The sequence below is a fragment of the Pseudophryne corroboree genome, chromosome 7 (assembly GCF_028390025.1).
Source record: "Pseudophryne corroboree isolate aPseCor3 chromosome 7, aPseCor3.hap2, whole genome shotgun sequence".
NCBI lineage: Eukaryota > Metazoa > Chordata > Amphibia > Anura > Myobatrachidae > Pseudophryne > Pseudophryne corroboree.
The window spans coordinates 345,811,676-345,832,979 of NC_086450.1; the positions used below are offsets into that span (position 1 = coordinate 345,811,676).

A 21,304-nucleotide genomic window follows, 5' to 3' on the forward strand; every position below is an offset into this window, starting at 1 on the left:
CTCCCAACTTTCTTAACAAAAAGGGCGTGGCTTCGTTGAAATGGGCGTGGCTTCGCATAAAGGGGTGTGGCGTTGCAGGAAAAGACTACCTCATACCCCAGTTTTGCAACCTGCACACCCAGACGTTAGCCACCACAGGAAAGAAAAATAATCCTGATTCATGCCCCTTACATTATTTGTCATTTTTCCTCCTTATAGTAATGCCCAGTATACATTATGCCACATACTGCAATGGCCCTTAGACATTATGCCACACACAATAATGCACACACCGTAATGCCCCAACACATTATGCCACACACCGTAATGCCTGTGACACATTATGACAGAAATCGCAATGCCCGTTATACATTATGCTACACACTGCAATACCCCTGATACATTATAGCGCATACAATGTCTGTGACACATTATGACACACACTGCAATGACCCTAAGACATTATACCACATACCACAATGCCCGTGATATAGTATGCCACACACCGTAATGCCTGTGACACATTATGACACACACCACAATGTCCGTGATACATTATGCCACACACCGTAATGCCCATTACACATTAAGTCCTACAGTAAGGCTTCTAATTACTTTTAAATTACCTGCTCGTTGCCAGGGGTTTCATGCTCTTGGTTCCATGCACGGTGCCAGGGGTTTTCATGCTCAGGGTGTCATGCTCGTTGCCAGGGGTTTCATGCACTGGGTGTCATGCTCGTTGCCAGGGGTTTCATGCACTGGGTGTCATGCTCGTTGCCAGGGGGTAGTGCTTGCTGCTAGGGCTGTGCTCTCCCAGTGCCACATATGCCCCCAGTGCCAGATATTCCCCCACAGTGCCAGGTACTCACATGCCCCCAGTGCCAAATGTAGCCCCCCCCCCATGTGTCAGGTACACATATACCCCCCCAGTGCCACATATGCACCCAGTGCCAGATATTCCCCCACAGTGCCAGGTACTCACTTGCCCCCAGTGCCAAATACAGCCCCCTTCCCCCCCATGTGCCAGGTACACATATACCCCCCCAGTGCCACATATGCCCCCAGTGCCACATAAGCCCCCCTCCCCCTGTGCCACATATGCCCCCAGTGCCACATAAGCCCCCCTCCCCCTGTGCCGCATATGCTCCCCCAGTGCCCCCCATGCTCCCCCAGTGCTTCCCCCCCCCCCCCGCGCGCTCCCCCGCTGTTTTGTGTTGGAGGGACACGGAGGGCACAGCACGCGCCTCTCCTGTGTCCCTCCTGGGTCTCCGGCGGGTCTGCTAAATCAGTGGCGCCCCCACAGCCCCTCGCCCCCAAGCCACCGCGAGGGCTGCGGGGGCAGTAGTTATGCCACTGCGCTGCTCCTCCTTTATAGTGCGCCGGCAGCCACTAAATGGCGCCCTATGAAGAAATGTAAATGTTGTTCCATACAGACACATACACACACACACACACACACACACAGGCGGACTGGGATGGAAAACCAGTCTGGGAAATTTATGGAAGCAGCCCTAAGGGGCGTGCGGTCTGATGAGGGGGCGGAGCCTGTTGTGGGGCAGGATACTTCCTCATAGTGACTGATTGTACGCAATTAGGGCCTTCCTTGTGTCTTTTGCTGCAGTTCTGTCTGAGACTACGGGAGGTTTGGGAACTGAAAGTGGCTTTGAAAATTTTATAGAAGTGGCCCAACATGGGCAGCACAAAAGGTATAACATACTGTGTAGCCATGGCAACTTCACTGGGTGGCAGAGTTGCTGCACTGCAGAGATGGAATAACAGAATGAATGGGGACAATGCAGTGTACTGAGTCCTGTGAGTTGCCACTCATGGGAGGGGGGGGGGGGGGCGAGGCCACATGACAACACACAAAATAGGTCCCACAGACACTTTGGCCTACTGGGAATCTTCCTGGTGAGCCCTATGTACAATCCGCCCCTGAGTATCTCTGTGACATCATAATGCACTCAGCTACAGGTAGCTAGACTATCTCTGTGACATCACATTGCATTCAACTGCACGCAGATATACAATACCTTTGTGTCATCACAATGCATTCAGCTGCAGGAGCTTAGAGTAAATCTGTGACATCACAATGCATTCAGCTGCAGGCACTTAAAGAGTACATCCGTGACATCAAAATGCACTCAATTGCAGACAGTACCTCTCTTGGATGTAACATGATTACTGTACCACTAACGTGAGAAGTTATATGACTGATGTATATATATATTATATGTGTATATTTATGTATAATTTATATTAAAAGATGAAATGTAATGGTATTTAATATAAATGTGTATATGAATGGATTTAGAGGGGGTAAATAAATATAATTAATTTATTAAATAATATAGTTAATGTAATATGGGTACAGGTGTATAACATTATAGCCAGTCTTATAATAGCATAGGAAAAACAGAGGTCGGCCATTATAATTGTATTGGCCCAGCTGCTACTGTGTGCCATTTGAGATAAGAGCGAGACATTGTGAACCGGCAATAGCCTGCAGGGCAGTAATGGTGGCAGATGGGTCCCTAATGTTGTCCGCGCGCTGCGGGAGTAACAACCTGCAGGGCGGGAAGAGCAGGTCCGCGAGCGAAGTGCAAGGCTGACCGCGAGCTTGGGGGAAAGATAGGCACTGATTGGCGGCGGCAAGGAGGTAGCACGCGGCTCCGGCGGGAAGCGGGCGGCACGAGCTGGAGATCTGGGGAGAATAAATAGAGCTCCCCGCCGGCAGTAAGAGAGATTGCTGTTCCCCCGGGTGGAGTGCGCACACTGTCTCCAGAGCGCTGCTGAAGAGCTGCGGTGGCGCTGCTGGGATAGTGTAGCACACCGGCACCGGGCATACCTGGCTGCAGGAGCTGACAGAGGCCGCTGGTCGCAGAGCGGAAGCCGGAGAAGCAGTGCCGCGGTCCGCGCTGAAGTTAAGGGCGGCGGGAGGTGGTGCTGAGGACGCTCCGTTCCAGCCATCCATGGTGACGCAGAGGGCAGGCAGTGGGAGCTGAATGACCGCTCCATAGCAACGGGGGGACGCCAGAGCCGGGATGCCTTCAGCCAGCCTAAGAAGGCAGAAGCGCCACCCATAGCAGCGTACATCAGCCTCATCCAAGCCTGTGAGCAAGCCAAAGGGAGGAGCCAGGGGAGTGTTTATCCGTGATCAGCGCTTTTGAGAAGTGTAAGTGCATATTTAATCTACTGCATTACTAATACACTGAGAGGCAAAGCACTTACAATAAGACTTCTCAGCAAATCATAGAATCCCTTTGTGAGGAAGATATTACACTGCAGAAGCTTAATTCATATACAGCTGCAGTATAAAAATACAAGAGATAGGAGTGCCTACATTGTCGAGCATATAAAAGGAGCAGTAATTTAGAAACATTGACTGTAGACTTTATTCACTTGCAAGGGAGAGTTACCCTAAATGAATCCAAGAAGGTTTAGCTCAACACAGTGAACTTGTTAAATTTTAAAGGAGGCAAAATACGTATTTACGTCCTATGGGCCATTGCATGATTTAATCAATATATACTCAAGTGTTGGACCACAGCACTGTATGGCCTGTTATTGACTGTAATGTTATTGCATATTAAGCAGAAAGCTATTTGGCTCAGAAAGGAAGGAGAGGCAATGATTGTAAATAGAGGAGGCCAGTCATAGGAACTCACTAGTAGAGAAACTGCCCTTGTAAAAGTTAATTCAGTACAGAGCTGAATAAAGATAGACCCCTTGGAGGTCATTACTTATCCATCAGTACAGCCACACTCTATTGCTTATATATATGCATGTCAACCTCTGAGAAAGGATTAAGACCTAGGTAAAGACTGCAGAGAAGAGGGCACAAGTATACAGTAATTGAAAGAAGTTTGAATTCATTAAGGGTCTGCATCATAGAGTGGCTAAAGTAAATATGGAACCATAATTCACCAGTTTTGGATACTAGTTTAAGGTACAGCCTCAATAAGTTTAAAGGTTGGCCCTGAAATATATTATATTACCCATTAAGTACAGAAGTTGGACAACTATCACTCCTAAGGGACATTTACAATTCAGAAAGTACAAACTGTATGTGAATATAAATATATATATATAATGTATATGTGTGCCATTGGACAGTGTTAAGATCTTAAGTATTTATGAGGAGAGTGAAGTGGAAAGACTAATTTATCTGAACTGAGAAATAAATGCACTACTTACTACACATACAGTTTTAAAGCCACAAAGGTAGTGTTAGCAACCTCATAAATTGCATTGTGCCACTAAAAAGGAACTTTGCAGAAAAAACAACCAGGACTTATACAGTTACAGGGCATTCACTTACAGTGTGGCAAATAATTGAAACATCACAGCAGCAACAATTGAGATGGATACAGTTACTAAATGCTAGTTGTCAGACTACATAGGACTTCAGGAAGAGGAGATACAATTGTAGCAGAGTGCCAGATATTTCATGCTGGCTGTTTCATAGACAATTCCTGCTATCTTTAATGAGGAGATTCTAGCACAATTGAGGAGGAGGACATTATATTACATATACAACTCATCCTATGACTAAGTCTCGGTGTGGATTTATGTTAGTATGCTACACTGTATAAAGCACTTCTGTTATAATAGGTAAAGGAGAATTTAACCCAGCCGAAAGTGGAGGGCTTTCTGCCCAGTTAATTTTGGATGTTCTGCAAGGTATTCACTAGTCAGGGCCGTTTCTTGGGGCAGGCGAGCAGTGCAACCGCACTGGGCGCCCGCCGCGGCACTAACTGTGGCTCCCTGCTTCCCACTCCTATTTCTCCCTGAGTAACCCGCTCGGGGGGCGGAGTTTCACGCGAAACTCGCCTCCCCCAGGGCGGAGTACAGAGGGGGATCCAAGTAGGAAGAGGGAAAGGCCGACGCGAGGAGCGACTGGTGAGCCGAGCCGAAGAGCGGTAATCACCTCTGTAAGTATTCTCTCTCTCTCAATGTGTAAAATGGGGACACCTGCCATAATGTGTGAAATGGGGACTCTTGCCTGCCGTAGTGTGGGGATTTAATGTATCAAGGGCATTGCGGTGTGTGGCATAATATGGTGCAGGGGGCATTACTGTGTGGGGTTTAATATGGTAGAATTTTTTTTTCCTGTGGTGGTCGTGATCTGTTGGAGCAGGGTCAAAAACTGGATTGTGAGGTAGTCTTTTCAGATGAGGCCATGCCCATTTAAATGAGGCCACACCCATTAAGATGAGGCCATGCCCCCTTGCCGGGTGTGCGCGCAAGTTTTTTTTTTATCTAGGTGTGTGTGTGTGGGGGTTGGGGGCACATTTTTTTGTCATGGGGGGGCGCATTTTTAAATCTCGCACTGGGAGCCAAATTGGCTAGAAACAGCCCTGTCACTAGTGTACACTAATTTAAGGGCCCAGACATTGCACTTAATTTTTGAGTACCCGGGTCACTCTTACACTAATATTACGGTTATTTTTGTGTATTGCATGCAAAACAACTTGTATAGGCACTAGAGGGGGGAATAGTGGGGCCGGATTGAAATGTAATTTGCCTTGCTATGTTGGTAATAGATGTTTGCCTTCAAATACTCTCTTGTGATGAATAAATGCATGTACTTATACTTACCATGTATGTTGATGTGATTTGGAATTTCATCCGGAGATCCTGAAATGCAAACGGAAGAACAGGTATAATATTATACTGTAATGAATGTGCACATATATACGTGTCACGATCCGGGTATCTGGACGCCATTACTTACCCTTCAGATGCCTCCTGAGGCTGGCTCAGCGTTCCAGGACCGGATCCCATCTGTTATACTGATGTCCACATTCCTGCCTCCTCTCCTGTCACTCTGAGACGTGGTCACCGCAACGCCTGTTACATCCGGAATGGCGTCTCCCGCGGCCTCCGCCGCTGTTCCTGAGTTTCTACATGCAGAATGTCAGAGTGGTGATTACATCAGCCGCGGCCTCCGCTGTGCCCGCGTGGTTAAATGTGCGCTTGTCAGTCTGGCGTCTCCTGTCTCCTGTGGCCGGCGCCGCCATTACTGTTTTGATTCTCACATGGATTACAAACCAAACTTCCCTCCAAGTGTCTGCATGGGCGCAGCCATCTTGGATTCTGTCATCTGTTCATTTCCACCAATCTGCTGTTTGCAATGTTAATCTGCATAATTGCCTAGCCAATCCCTTCCTTACTGCAGGTATAAGTAATCTGTGCCTGAGCAAGGAAGGCGTCAGTGCTTTGGTTGTCAAACCTAGTTCCAGTTTGTCTCTCTCCTGTGGTTGTTTTCCAGGTTCCAGCTCCTATCTCCACACTTCCACTAAAGAGACCCGCACCAGCATTTCCACCTGCGGTGTAGCCTGACTCTCCTATCCATTTGAATTCATCTGCTTCCAGCTACAGATCCACCTGCTTACAGCAATCAGCTTCCAGCAGAGATCAGCTCTTCTTAAAGTGCCGGTACCCTTTTCTGCAGATTACCATTTATCACCGGTATTATTATTTCACCGCTCTCAAGCTCCATATATCATTTCATATTTCATCGCTCTCAAGCTACATTTATTATTTAACTGGTTCCAGCCAGTATCCACTCCGTGCCAACATCAGTCTGGTTCCAGCCAGTATCCACAGCAGCCGTTTTATCCACAGCAGCCCAGCTTTTCCTGGAACACCAGCTGGTACGATCCTGGGCTATTTCCATTGCTACAGTCGGGCCTGGTAAGGACTTTCCAACTAGAAGATTATAAGAACTATCTCACACTACCAGAGCCCTGTGGTCCTTGCCACCCTGTAGTACCCAGGAACTGTATTTATCCTCTGCTGATTTTATGTTTTCTTTTACTGCTGCTGTGTTACGGAGTATGTCATAATAAACATCATTGACTTTTACTTTGGTTGTCGTGGTCACGCCTTCGGGCAATTCTTCTACATGTAACTTACATGTCTAGGGGTCTGATACAACCTCCCAGGTTCCTTTACACCTCAGCCCCTACAACTGAGGCTGCCTCCCGTCAGCTCAGGCCCTCAGTTGTGACAGTAAGCACTGACCATATGAATCCAGCCGGAGACCAGGATCAAGCGGCCAGGCCGATGCAAGAACTGGCAGCCCGACTTGAACATCAGGAGGCTGCACAGGGCCACATCATCCGCTGTCTCCAGGATCTCTCTACTCGGCTGGATGGGATTCAGACAACCCTCCGTAGATCAGACGCGTCCGGTGCGTCAACCACAGTGACTCCAGCTATGACCCCACCCACCTTACCCATTTCTGCTCCACGTCTTCATCTTCCAACGCCAGCAAAATTTGACGGATCTCCAAGATTCTGCAGGGGATTTCTCAACCAGTGTGAGATTCAGTTTGAGCTACAACCTGGCAATTTTCCCAGTGACCGTACAAAAATTGCTTACATTATCTCTCTTCTCAGTGGCTCAGCCCTTGATTGGGCATCACCGTTATGGGAGAGGTCCGACACCCTGCTATCCTCCTACACTGCATTTGTGTCAACATTCAGGCGTATCTTCGACGAGCCCGGCCGGGTAACTTCAGCCTCATCTGAGATTCTCCGTTTACGCCAGGGATCACGTACTGTAGGACAATATCTTATACAGTTCCAGATCCTGGCATCCGAACTGGCATGGAACGACGAGGCCCTGTATGCTGCATTCTGGCATGGCTTATCTGAGCATATTAAAGATGAGTTAGCTACCAGAGACTTACCTTCCAAGTTAGATGAGCTAATCTCACTCTGCACGAAAGTTGATTTACGTTTCAGAGAAAGAGCAATTGAGGGTGGAAGATCATCTGCTCCAAAATCTTCTGCTCCTCCTCCTCACCAACTGTCACCATCTAAAGATGAGCCCATGCAACTTGGCCGTTCTCGTCTAACTCCTGCTGAGTGCCGAAGACGTCTCTCTGAGTCTCTTTGTCTTTATTGTGCAGCTCCGTCTCACACCATCAATGCCTGTCCCAACCGTCCGGGAAAACTCCAAATCCTAGCTCACCAAGGAGAGGGCCGGCTAGGAGTAATGATCTCCTCTCCATCTCCTCACGATTGTAATCTCCCAGTCTCGCTTCAAGTTGCTCAACGTTATCGGAACGTCATTGCCCTCCTTGATTCCGGAGCAGCTGGGAACTTTATTACCGAAGCCTATGTTAAACGGTGGTCCCTACCCACCGAGAGACTTCCTTCGTCCATCTCCTTAACTGCCGTGGATGGCAGCAAGATTTTTGATGCAGTTATTTCTCTAAGGACTCTACCAGTTCATCTGAGAGTGGGAGTTCTTCATTCCGAATTTATTTCTTTTTTATTGATTCCAAGAGCCACACATCCTGTGGTCCTGGGCCTTCCATGGCTCCGTCTTCACAATACATCTATTGATTGGACGACTACGCAGATTCTGGCATGGGGTCCCTCCTGTGCTGAGTCATGTTTGTTTAAAGTATTGCCTGTCTGTTCTTCCTCCCCCAGGTCGTCTGATGTTCCACCTCCTCCATATCAAGATTTCACGGATGTGTTCAGTAAGGCTTCTGCTGATATCCTTCCTCCTCATAGAGAATGGGACTGCCCGATTGATCTCGTTCCAGGGAAGGTTCCACCTCGAGGCCGAACTTACCCGTTGTCTCTGCCTGAGACGCATTCTATGGAGGAATACATTAAGGAGAACCTAGCAAAAGGGTTCATTCGACCTTCCTCTTCTCCAGCCGGCGCAGGCTTCTTTTTCGTAAAGAAAAAAGATGGTGGTCTGCGGCCGTGCATCGACTACAGAGGTCTGAACGACATTACCATCAAGAACCGCTATCCACTACCCCTGATTACTGAGCTCTTTGATAGAGTTAGCGGAGCTACCACCTTCACAAAGCTGGACTTGAGAGGTGCATACAATCTCATCCGGATCCGTGAGGGTGACGAGTGGAAGACCGCCTTTAACACCCGTGACGGACATTATGAGTACCTCGTCATGCCCTTCGGATTGAGCAATGCTCCAGCTGTCTTCCAGCATTTTGTCAATGAGATCTTCAGAGACATTTTATACCATCATGTCGTGGTCTATCTAGATGATATCCTCATTTTTGCCAACAATTTAGAGGAACATCGTTTTTGGGTAAAAGAGGTTCTGTCCCGTTTCCGTGTCAATCATCTCTATTGCAAATTAGAGAAATGCGTCTTTGAAGTCAAGTCCATTCCGTTTCTAGGTTACATTGTGTCCGGTTCCGGACTAGAGATGGATCCTGAGAAACTACAAGCAATCCAGAATTGGCCGATACCCTTAACCCTCAAAGGGGTCCAGAGGTTCTTAGGGTTCGCCAATTATTACAGAAAGTTTATACGAGACTTTTCCACCATTGTGGCGCCTATTACTGCTTTAACTAAGAAGGGTGCTAACCCGTCCAAGTGGTCTGAAGAAGCTACGCAAGCTTTTCATCTCTTAAAACAACGGTTCATCTCTGCACCAGTTCTGAAACAGCCCGACATCGACTCTCCTTTCATCTTAGAGGTGGATGCCTCCTCCGTTGGAGTAGGAGCGGTGTTATCTCAGAGGGCTAAAGATGGCCATTTACATCCTTGCAGTTACTTCTCCCGGAAGTTCTCCCCAGCGGAGCGCAACTATGCCATTGGCGACCAGGAGTTGCTAGCCATCAAGCTCGCTCTAGAGGAGTGGAGATATCTGTTGGAGGGAGCTTCTCATTCAATCACCATACTTACAGACCACAAGAACCTTTTATATCTGAAAGGCGCACAATGTCTCAACCCTCGTCAGGCCAGATGGGCACTTTTCTTTTCCAGGTTCGACTTTAAACTCCAGTTCTGTCCGGGCTCTCAGAATCGCAAGGCCGATGCCCTTTCCCGCTCATGGGAGCAAGAAAATGAGTCAGAGTCTTCAGACAAGCATCCTATTATCAATCCGTTGGCATTCTCCACGGTAGGGATGGACTCTACGCCCCCACTAGGGAAAAGTTTTGTGAAGCCGGTACTGAGGAAGAAGCTCATGCATTGGGCCCATGCTTCCCGTTTTGCCGGACATACAGGTATCCAAAAAACCCTGGAGTTTATCTCTAGGTCCTATTGGTGGCCAACTCTGAAAAAGGACGTCACTGAGTTTATTGCATCTTGCCCAAAGTGTGCCCAACATAAAGTATCCCGCCAGTCGCCTGCGGGGCAACTGGTTCCACTATCCATTCCCCGTCGACCATGGACCCATCTGTCGATGGATTTCATTTCAGACTTACCCATGTGCAACAAGTTCAATACCATCTGGGTGGTAGTTGACCGGTTCACCAAGATGGCACACTTCATTCCTCTCACCGGTCTTCCGTCAGCTTCCAAGTTGGCTCAAGTGTTCATACAAGAGATCTTCCGACTCCACGGTCTGCCTGAAGAAATTATCTCAGATCGAGGAGTTCAATTCACAGCCAAATTCTGGCGAAGTTTATGCCAAGTCCTCCAAGTCAAACTAAAGTTTTCCACGGCTTACCATCCTCAGACCAATGGTCAAACTGAGAGGGTGAATCAGGACTTGGAGGCCTTCCTCCGCATCTATGTGTCTTCCTCTCAAGATGACTGGGTTCAATTACTTCCCTGGGCCGAGTTCTGTCATAACAATCATTATCATTCCTCATCTTCTTCAACACCATTCTTCACCAACTTTGGATTCCACCCTAAAGTCCCTGAATTCCAACTGCTCCCAGCAACTTCTGTTCCAGCAGTGGATATCACCTTGCATCAGTTTGCAAACAACTGGAAGAGTGTACGAGCAGCTCTGCTCAAGGCATCGTTCAGGTATAAGAAGTTTGCGGACAAGAAGCGTAGAGCGGTTCCTGCTCTCAAGGTGGGTGATCGGGTATGGTTATCCACGAAGAATTTGAGGTTAAGAGTTCCCAGTATGAAGTTTGCACCTCGCTACATTGGTCCTTTCAAAATTGAGCAAGTCATCAATCCTGTTGCTTACAGACTTCAGTTACCTCCCTTCTTAAAAATACCCAGGACATTCCATGTTTCCCTGTTGAAACCGCTGATCCTGAATCAGTTTCATTCCTTACTTCCTCCAACTCCGAAAGTCCAAACTCAACGAGGCGTTGAGTATGAAGTGGCCAAGATCCTGGACTCACGTCACCGTTACGGTCAACTACAGTATCTTATTGACTGGAAGGGTTACGGCCCTGAGGAACGCTCATGGACCAATGCTTCTGATGTCCATGCTCCTGCCTTGGTCCGGAAATTCCATTCAAAGTTTCCTCAAAAGCCAAAAAAGTGTCCTGGGGCCACTCCTAAAGGGGGGGGGGGGGTGCTGTCACGATCCGGGTATCTGGACGCCATTACTTACCCTTCAGATGCCTCCTGAGGCTGGCTCAGCGTTCCAGGACCGGATCCCATCTGTTATACTGATGTCCACATTCCTGCCTCCTCTCCTGTCACTCTGAGACGTGGTCACCGCAATGCCTGTTACATCCGGAATGGCGTCTCCCGCGGCCTCCGCCGCTGTTCCTGAGTTTCTACATGCAGAATGTCAGAGTGGTGATTACATCAGCCGCGGCCTCCGCTGTGCCCGCGTGGTTAAATGTGCGCTTGTCAGTCTGGCGTCTCCTGTCTCCTGTGGCCGGCGCTGCCATTACTGTTTTGATTCTCACATGGATTACAAACCAAACTTCCCTCCAAGTGTCTGCATGGGCGCAGCCATCTTGGATTCTGTCATCTGTTCATTTCCACCAATCTGCTGTTTGCAATGTTAATCTGCATAATTGCCTAGCCAATCCCTTCCTTACTGCAGGTATAAGTAATCTGTGCCTGAGCAAGGAAGGCGTCAGTGCTTTGGTTGTCAAACCTAGTTCCAGTTTGTCTCTCTCCTGTGGTTGTTTTCCAGGTTCCAGCTCCTATCTCAACACTTCCACTAAAGAGACCCGCACCAGCATTTCCACCTGCGGTGTAGCCTGACTCTCCTATCCATTTGGATTCATCTGCTTCCAGCTACAGATCCACCTGCTTACAGCAATCAGCTTCCAGCAGAGATCAGCTCTTCTTAAAGTGCCGGTACCCTTTTCTGCAGATTACCATTTATCACCGGTATTATTATTTCACCGCTCTCAAGCTCCATATATCATTTCATATTTCATCGCTCTCAAGCTACATTTATTATTTAACTGGTTCCAGCCAGTATCCACTCCGTGCCAACATCAGTCTGGTTCCAGCCAGTATCCACAGCAGCCGTTTTATCCACAGCAGCCCAGCTTTTCCTGGAACACCAGCTGGTATGATCCTGGGCTATTTCCATTGCTACAGTCGGGCCTGGTAAGGACTTTCCAACTAGAAGATTATAAGAACTATCTCACACTACCAGAGCCCTGTGGTCCTTGCCACCCTGTAGTACCCAGGAACTGTATTTATCCTCTGCTGATTTTATGTTTTCTTTTACTGCTGCTGTGTTACGGAGTATGTCATAATAAACATCATTGACTTTTACTTTGGTTGTCGTGGTCACGCCTTCGGGCAATTCTTCTACATGTAACTTACATGTCTAGGGGTCTGATACAACCTCCCAGGTTCCTTTACACCTCAGCCCCTACAACTGAGGCTGCCTCCCGTCAGCTCAGGCCCTCAGTTGTGACAATACGCTTATGATACAGACAGATTTGTAGTTACTATATAGAGAGGCTTACCCAGGCAAGCCCAAATATTTAGCTTGGGTGGAGGCACAGATACTGAATAACCATCCCCTAGAAAGGTAATTAAGAATCTCATATTAGAGTGTTAGGGGAGGGGTTACATTTGGAGGCACTTAGCCGAGATGAATGTTCAGGATACAACAATGGAAAAGTTTACTGGGGAAGATATCAGTGCTTGGTGCCAAAGGAAGAAAAAAGATCCCAAGAAATGTTTAAGTGTGGGAGGGAATTTTTCGGAATTCTCTGATGAGGAGATAGTTGAAAGGTTAGCCAGGTTATATGGAATAATTAGGCCAAGGGTTGTAGATAAATGGATGGGAGGATTGGGAAGAGTAATAGCAGTACTGATAGAATCAGAAAATTAATTGGAGACTGATGTAATACCATTGATAGTGGTAGCCAATGAAGAGACGGGTAGGAGGTGGAATGTGATGTGGCCTAACATACAGGGGGACGAAGAAGCAGCAACTAGTGCACATATATCAGTGCCCCCTCTAGACAACCCTAATAGAGGTGAAAGGAATAGTGGTGGTGAAGGGTTTGACGCTCAGGATACTGGTGCAAACACCACCGGTGGACAGTTTGAGGTCATGATGGATAGAGTGGTCTCTCAGTTAGAAAGGTGGCATTACGAGGGGAGTTATAGGTGGTTACGGATTTTTTTCCGGGATTCTACCTGTACCATCAGGAGAGGAGACATATGAGGCCTGGAAAGAAGCGGCAGTACAGCAAGTGGAAGAATGGCAGTGCCCAGATAAGATCAAGAGACATAGGGTAGTAGAAAGCTTGAGAGGGCCAGCTATGGGAATTATACAAGCTGCTAGACGTAGTAATCCTAATGCTACTTTTGAAACATTCTTTGAGGCATTAGATTATGCATATGGCACCCTTGAGGACGTGGGAGATCTCACCTCTAGGTTACACCACACGTTCCAAGAACCAACGGAAAAGCTAAGTGCATTCTTGATTAGGTTAGACAAGTTACTATATAAGATAGTGGATAAAGGAGGTATAATAAGGGATGATGTGGACAGAAGTCGGATGAAACAGTTACTGCGGGGTGCCTTGACCACCGACCCAGTAGCTCAGAAATTAAGATGTTCAGGAGTTAAAGAACCTTTTACTACCTTTAATGAACTGTTAAAAGAAGTCAAACAAGAAGAGGTATTAATAGAAATGAGAGAAAAAACGGTGAAGAAAGTCAAGGTAATACAACCGGGAGTGGAAAGCAATGCATTTGAAGAGAAAATATTGAAGCTGATGGACGAACAAAATAAGAAAATTGACAAATTCATTGCAGCACAGACTGTGAATACTTCTCCGCAAATATCCAACGACAGCAGCCTCGTAAGGGGATTAGGTAGAGGGAGTAACAACTTTAATAGAGAATGTTTTAGATGTGGGAGAACAGGACATCGGGCCTTTGAATGTAACTTGAATAGAAATTTGAATCGGAACACTGACCGTGCTTCAGGTAGTAACCAGAATACGGAAAGTTCGGGGTCGGGAAACGGACGGGGGCGGTCTGTGGACCCCTCACAGGCCCCCTAGAGGTCTGCTACTGTGCTATGGGGAATTCCTGGAGGAGTGGAAGTCTACCAGAAGGATTGCTGGGACCTGCTCCCCTTTTGGCTGCTAATATATGGACGCCACTGCAAGATCTTAGTGGATAGTGGATCCCAGGTTTCTATCATATTTGAAAATTGGTACCATGAGAACATCCCTGATGTACCCATCCAGCCCTTAAGCGGATTAGTGATATGGGGTCTAAGTGTTGAAAAGTACCCATATCTAGGATATGTGCAAGTTACTCTTGAAATCAATAATGGTGTAAGAGAAGAGGAAGGGATGCAGACATCACTTATTGCGTTGATATGTCCAGAAGTTCCTGAAGGGAGGGATGAACCACCTGTGATTATAGGGACTAACACACGGATATACCCTTTACTTGCTGAATGGTACGAAGGAAAAGAAGAACTGTCTTCTGCACGGACTTGTTGCATTCAATCCGCTGAGAGTGTAATTGTTTCAGAAAATAAATTTGATATATGTTTCCAAGGGAGTGACATTTCTTTGGAGGAAAAATCTGCTTTAATTAAGGAACTGGAATCTAAGAACCAGGTATTCTCCATGGGAGAATGGGATCTGGGGACAGCTAATGGGGTGGAGCACAGTATCAGATTAATGGATGAGACTCCTTTCCGGGAACGATCCCGCAGGATAGCTCCTGCAGACTTTGAAGATGTAAGGCAACCTTAAAGGACTACTTGAGAATCAAGTTATAATCGAGTCTAGAAGTCCCTACGCTTCCCCCATAGTGATTGCGCGGAAAAAGAGTGGAAAAATACGAATGTGTGTAGACTACCGCACACTGAACCAAAGAACTGTTACAGATCAGTATACAGTACCAAGGATAGACGAAGCTCTGGACTGTCTTCAAGGGAGCTCTTGGTTTTCCGTGCTAGATCTAAGAAATGGGTTTTACCAAATCCCCATGAAGCCAGAAGACCATGAGAAAACTGCATTTATATGCCCGCTAGGGTTCTTTGAATTTCTACACATGCCCCAAGGAGTGAAAGGAGCTCCAGCCACCTTTCAAAGAACAATGGAAAGAACCGTGGGGGATATGACTTATAGGGAAGTCATTGTGTATTTAGACGATATAATTGTTTTCGGAACCACTCTGGAGGAACACAATAAACGACTCCTTAAAGTTCTAGATAGATTGATGGAAGGAGGCTTGAAACTATCCCTGGACAAGTGTCGTCTTTGTCAATCCACAGTCAAATATTTAGGACACATCGTAAGCAGAAATGGAGTTTCCACCGACCCAGAAAAAGTGGAGGCCGTTAAGAATTGGCCTAGACCAACAAAGTTAAAGGAACTAAGATCTTTCCTAGGCTTTTGCGGGTATTACCGTAGGTTCGTCCCTAACTATTCCAGTATAGCTAGGCCGTTAACCAATTTGACAAGAGGATATCCAACATCAAATAAGAAGAAGGGACGAGAACGGTCATGTGAAGAGGGCCCCCTGCATAAAGTAAATGATCCATTTGGAGAAAGATGGACTACTGACTGCGAGATGGCTTTTAATTTGTTAAAACAAAAACTGACGAACGCTCCTGTATTAGCCTATGTAGAGCCTGGGTTACCCTATGTCCTTCATATTGATGCTTCTTTAGAAGGATTGGGGGGTGTTCTGTATCAGAAACATTCTGATGGATTGAAACCCGTTTCATTCATAAGCCGAGGTCTAACTAATAGTGAAAAGCGATACCCAGCTCACAAATTAGAGTTCTTGGCTTTAAAATGGAGTGTAATAGATAAATTCTATGACTATCTATACGGAGTGACATTTGAAGTACAAACAGATAATAATCCTCTGACCTATGTCCAAACAACGGCAAAGCTGGATGCCACGGGTCACCGGTGGTTGGCTGCCTTGGCGCTATATGATTTCACGCTGAAGTACCGGCCAGGTGTTAGCAACACTGACGCAGACTCCCTTTCCAGAATTCCAAACCAGCAGATGGAGAATACAGAAGAAAAGTGGATAGAAATACCAGCGGGGGAAATCAAAGGAATGTGCCACAGAATGAGTTTGAAAGTACCAGCTGGAAGCGAACAAGTTAGCGCTTTGGGAATGAAGTCAACAGCACTACCTCCATCATATTGCTGGATTAGTCATGTGGAGCTTGAAGATTTGCCTAAATTAAAGCGTTATCAAATTCGGCGAGAGCAACAACAGGACTCCAGCATACGACACCTAATTCCCAGCAGTAAAAAGTTGGTGATCGCTCCTGAATCTTTATTAGAAGTCAAATTGTTGAGAAAACAAAAGTGTAATTTGCTTATGAAAGCAGGAATATTATACCGCAACACTAGACAAGTGAATGGGCGGAAAAGATTTCAGCTAGTACTGCCAAAAAAAACACCGTACCCTAGTAATGCATGCCTTGCACGACAAGCACGGTCATTTAGGGTTTGAGAAAACATTAAACCTTATAGCAGATAGATTTTACTGGCCGGGTATGGGGAGAGAAATAAAAGAATACTGCCAAAACTGCAGAAACTGTGTATTGCGGAAAACGTTACCATCCAGAGTAGCTCCATTAGTGACATTTAAAAGCAAAGGGCCCATTGACTTGGTCTGTATGGACTTCCTCTCTCTTGAAGTAGAAGAAGGAAAGAAGTGTAATATATTAATTGTTACAGACCACTTCACTCGTTATGCCCAGGCATATGTGACGCCAAATCAAAAGGCCATCACTATAGCAAATACCTTATGGGATAAATTTTTTATTTATTATGGTTTGCCGAACAGGTTACATTCAGATCAAGGGAGGGACTTTGAAAGTCGATTAATAAAAGAACTGTGCCTGAGCTGCGGGATTACCAAATCTAGGACTACTCCATATCACCCTCAAGGCGACCCGCAACCCGAGAGGTTCAACAGAACCCTGTTAGACATGTTAGGGACCCTTAATCCCTTAAACAAACAGCGTTGGAAGAGGCATATCGACCGTCTAATACATGCATACAATTGCACTCGAAACGAGGCCACTGGGTTCTCGCCCTACTATTTTATGTTTGGGAGGGAGGCTAAGCTCACCATAGATGTATGTATGGGAACTAATTCAGGCAATGACCCTTGTGTTTCTCATTTAAAGTATGTAGAAAGACTGAGAAGGGAGTTGGGAGATGCCTATACCCTGGCTGAGCGTACTGCCAGTAGGTTGGGGGAAAAGAACAAGGTTCGTTATGATAGCAGTGTGCGGGATCAGGTTCTATCTCCTGGAGATCGAGTATTATTAAGACAGTTGGGGATTCCAAGGAGATTTAAAATCTCCAATCGGTGGAGAGAGGACCCCTATGTAGTGGTAGAGAAATTTAAAGACCTGCCTGTGTATAGAATTCAGCTTGAAAATGGACAGGGTTCAATTTTGACCCATCATAGGCAAAATCTACTTCCCATAGGTAGAGAAGTACGCCTAGAAGACTTTAAAAGCAAAGATGAGGTAGTACCATTTGAGAAGGAGACATCAAATAAACTAACTGACTCACTAAGATCTAACAATGATGATAGTTATGAGGGAGAAGATGAGGGTCAGGGCTGTTACTATAGGGATCAATATGTTGAAAGTGGGAAAGTGATTGATACAGGAGACATCAGGGGACCCCCTGAGTCTCTTTCAGAGCTTAATCACGCAATTACCTGTATAGATCCTGTTGAGTATGACAGTGCTGTTCTAGATGAAGAGAGTAGTGGTTCATTGGAGATATTTGATCATTATTCTCCCTGTAGTGGTATAAGCATAGAGCAAGAAATGGTAAATAGACCAAGAAGAACATGTCAACCCCCAGCTATGCTTACTTATGATGAGTTAGGAATACCTAGCATTGTACCCAGGATAATACATCCCAATATAGTAAATGTGTGGCCTTACTATGGATACTTACCAATGCAAGCCTAGAGTAATTAAAGTAGAGATGGTGATCCATTTGCTTTGATAAATTATTTAAAGTGGATCACCAGGGGGAGAGTGTAACATGATTACTGTACCACTAACGTGAGAAGTTATATGACTGATGTATATATATATTATATGTGTATATTTATGTATAATTTATATTAAAAGATGAAATGTAATGGTATTTAATATAAATGTGTATATGAATGGATTTAGAGGGGGTAAATAAATATAATTAATTTATTAAATAATATAGTTAATGTAATATGGGTACAGGTGTATAACATTATAGCCAGTCTTATAATAGCATAGGAAAAACAGAGGTCAGCCATTATAATTGTATTGGCCCAGCTGCTACTGTGTGCCATTTGAGATAAGCGCGAGACATTGTGAACCGGCAATAGCCTGCAGGGCAGTAATGGTGGCAGATGGGTCCCTAATGTTGTCCGCGCGCTGCGGGAGTAACAACCTGCAGGGCGGGAAGAGCAGGTCCGCGAGCGAAGTGCAAGGCTGACCGCGAGCTTGGGGGAAAGATAGGCACTGATTGGCGGCGGCAAGGAGGTAGCGCGTGGCTCCGGCGGGAAGCGGGCGGCACGAGCTGGAGGTCTGGGGAGAATAAATAGAGCTCCACGCTGGCAGTAAGAGAGATTGCTGTTCCCCCGGGTGGAGTGCGCACACTGTCTCTAGAGCGCTGCTGAAGAGCTGCAGTGGCGCTGCTGGGATGGTGTAGCACACCGGCACCGGGCATACCTGGCTGCAGGAGCTGACAGAGGCCGCTGGTCGCAGAGCGGAAGCCGGAGAAGCAGTGCCGCGGTCCACGCTGAAGTTAAGGGCGGCGGGAGGCGGTGCTGAGGACGCTCCGTTCCAGCCATCCATGATGACGCAGAGGGCAGGCAGTGGGAGCTGAATGACCGCTCCATAGCAACGGGGGGACGCCAGAGCCGGGATGCCTTCAGCCAGCCTAAGAAGGCAGAAGCGCCACCCATAGCAGCGTACATCAGCCTCATCCAAGCCTGTGAGCAAGCCAAAGGGAGGAGCCGGGGGAGTGTTTATCCGTGATCAGCGCTTTTGAGAAGTGTAAGTGCATATTTAATCTACTGCATTACTAATACACTGAGAGGCAAAGCACTTACAATAAGACTTCTCAGCAAATCACATAGAATCCCTTTGTGAGGAAGATATTACACTGCAGAAGCTTAATTCATATACAGCTGCAGTAAAAAAATACAAGAGATAGGAGTTGTCAAAATGGGGTTGAGGTAGAAAAACTGCGCTGTATAGACTTTAGCTGGCCTAGGGGTGGTCACAGGGCTCCCCTGTTGAGCCCAAAAATAGAAATGGATATATGCAATACAGAAAGAGGACTACTCCTGATTGGCGCTTGTCAGATAACACCCACATAAAACATTATGATTGAGCCATGATTGGTAGGAAATAAAGCATGTGTCTAGTGTTATGTAAAAACAATCTCTGTTTTAATTTAAACAAACACTTAAAATCAAAACACATATAAAATGGAAGTAGATAACACAGAGAATCCTACCAAGATGGTGGCCGGAGCCGCAGGTGTTATATGCAAGGTATACCCGAGAAAGATACCCTGCATAAGGCTCCGGAAGGCGAGATTTTCCCTGTGGTATAAACTGAGTCCAAAAACATCCTTGGAAGTCCAGAGCACTGGTAGGCAGACACCAACGCGTTTCGGGACATCAAAGTCCCTTTTTCAAGGTACTACCTTGAAAAAGGGACTTTGATGTCCCGAAACACGGATTCTCTGTGTTATCTACTTCCATTTTATATGTGTTTTGATTTTAAGTGTTTGTTTAAATTAAAACAGAGATTGTTTTTACATAACACTAGACACATGCTTTATTTCCTACCAATCATGGCTCAATCATAATGTTTTATGTGGGTGTTATCTGACAAGCGCCAATCAGGAGTAGTCCTCTTTCTGTATTGCATACAAGAGATAGGAGTGCCTACATTGTCGAGCATATAAAAGGAGCAGTAATTTAAAAACATTGACTGTAGACTTTATTCACTTGCAAGGGAGAGTTACCCTAAATGAATCCAAGAAGGTTTAGCTCAACACAGTGAACTTGTTAAATTTTAAAGGAGGCAAAATACGTATTTACGTCCTATGGGCCATTGCATGATTTAATCAATATATACTCAAGTGTTGGACCACAGCACTGTATGGCCTGTTATGTAAAGCTCCATTGACTGTAATGTTATTGCATATTAAGCAGAAAGCTATTTGGCTCAGAAAGGAAGGAGAGGCAATGATTGTAAATAGAGGAGGCCAGTCATAGGAACTCACTAGTAGAGAAACTGCCCTTGTAAAAGTTAATTCAGTACAGAGCTGAATAAAGATAGACCCCTTGGAGGTCATTACTTATCCATCAGTACAGCCGCACTCTATTGCTTATATATATGCATGTCAACCTCTGAGAAAGGATTAAGACCTAGGTAAAGACTGCAGAGAAGAGGGCACAAGTATACAGTAATTGAAAGCAGCTTGAATTCATTAAGGGTCTGCATCATAGAGTGGCTAAAGTAAATATGGAACCATAATTCACCAGTTTTGGATACTAGTTTAAGGTACAGCCTCAATAAGTTTAAAGGTTGGCCCTGAAATATATTATATTACCCATTAAGTACAGAAGTTGGACAACTATCACTCCTAAGGGACATTTACAATTCAGAAAGTACAAACTGTATGTGAATATAAATATATATATATATAATTTATATGTGTGCCATTGGACAGTGTTAAGATCTTAAGTATTTATGAGGAGAGTGAAGTGGAAAGACTAATTTATCTGAACTGAGAAATAAATGCACTACTTACTACACATACAGTTTTAAAGCCACAAAGGTAGTGTTAGCAACCTCATAAATTGCATTGTGCCACTAAAAAGGAACTTTGCAGAAAAAACAACCAGGACTTATACAGTTACAGGGCATTCACTTACAGTGTGGCAAATAATTGAAACATCACAGCAGCAACAATTGAGATGGATACAGTTACTAAATGCTAGTTGTCAGACTACATAGGACTTCAGGAAGAGGAGATACAATTGTAGCAGAGTGCCAGATATTTCATGCTGGCTGTTTCATAGACAATTCCTGCTATCTTTAATGAGGAAATTCTAGCACAATTGAGGAGGAGGACATTATACTACATATACAACTCATCCTATGACTAAGTCTC

General features: G+C 45.8%; 1 protein-coding gene across 1 annotated transcript in view; it reads right to left on the minus strand.

The window, feature by feature from the left end:
* LOC134945236 (palmitoleoyl-protein carboxylesterase notum2-like) overlaps positions 1-21,304 on the minus strand; it is a 157,596-nt gene that overhangs the window by 131,563 nt on the left and 4,729 nt on the right. Inside the window, exons 6-7 of the mRNA XM_063934398.1 lie at positions 17,835-17,918; positions 5,581-5,619 (exon numbers count right to left, since the gene is read on the minus strand). The gene's annotated coding sequence lies outside the window, so the exon portion shown is untranslated. The remainder of the gene's footprint in view (positions 1-5,580; positions 5,620-17,834; positions 17,919-21,304) is intronic.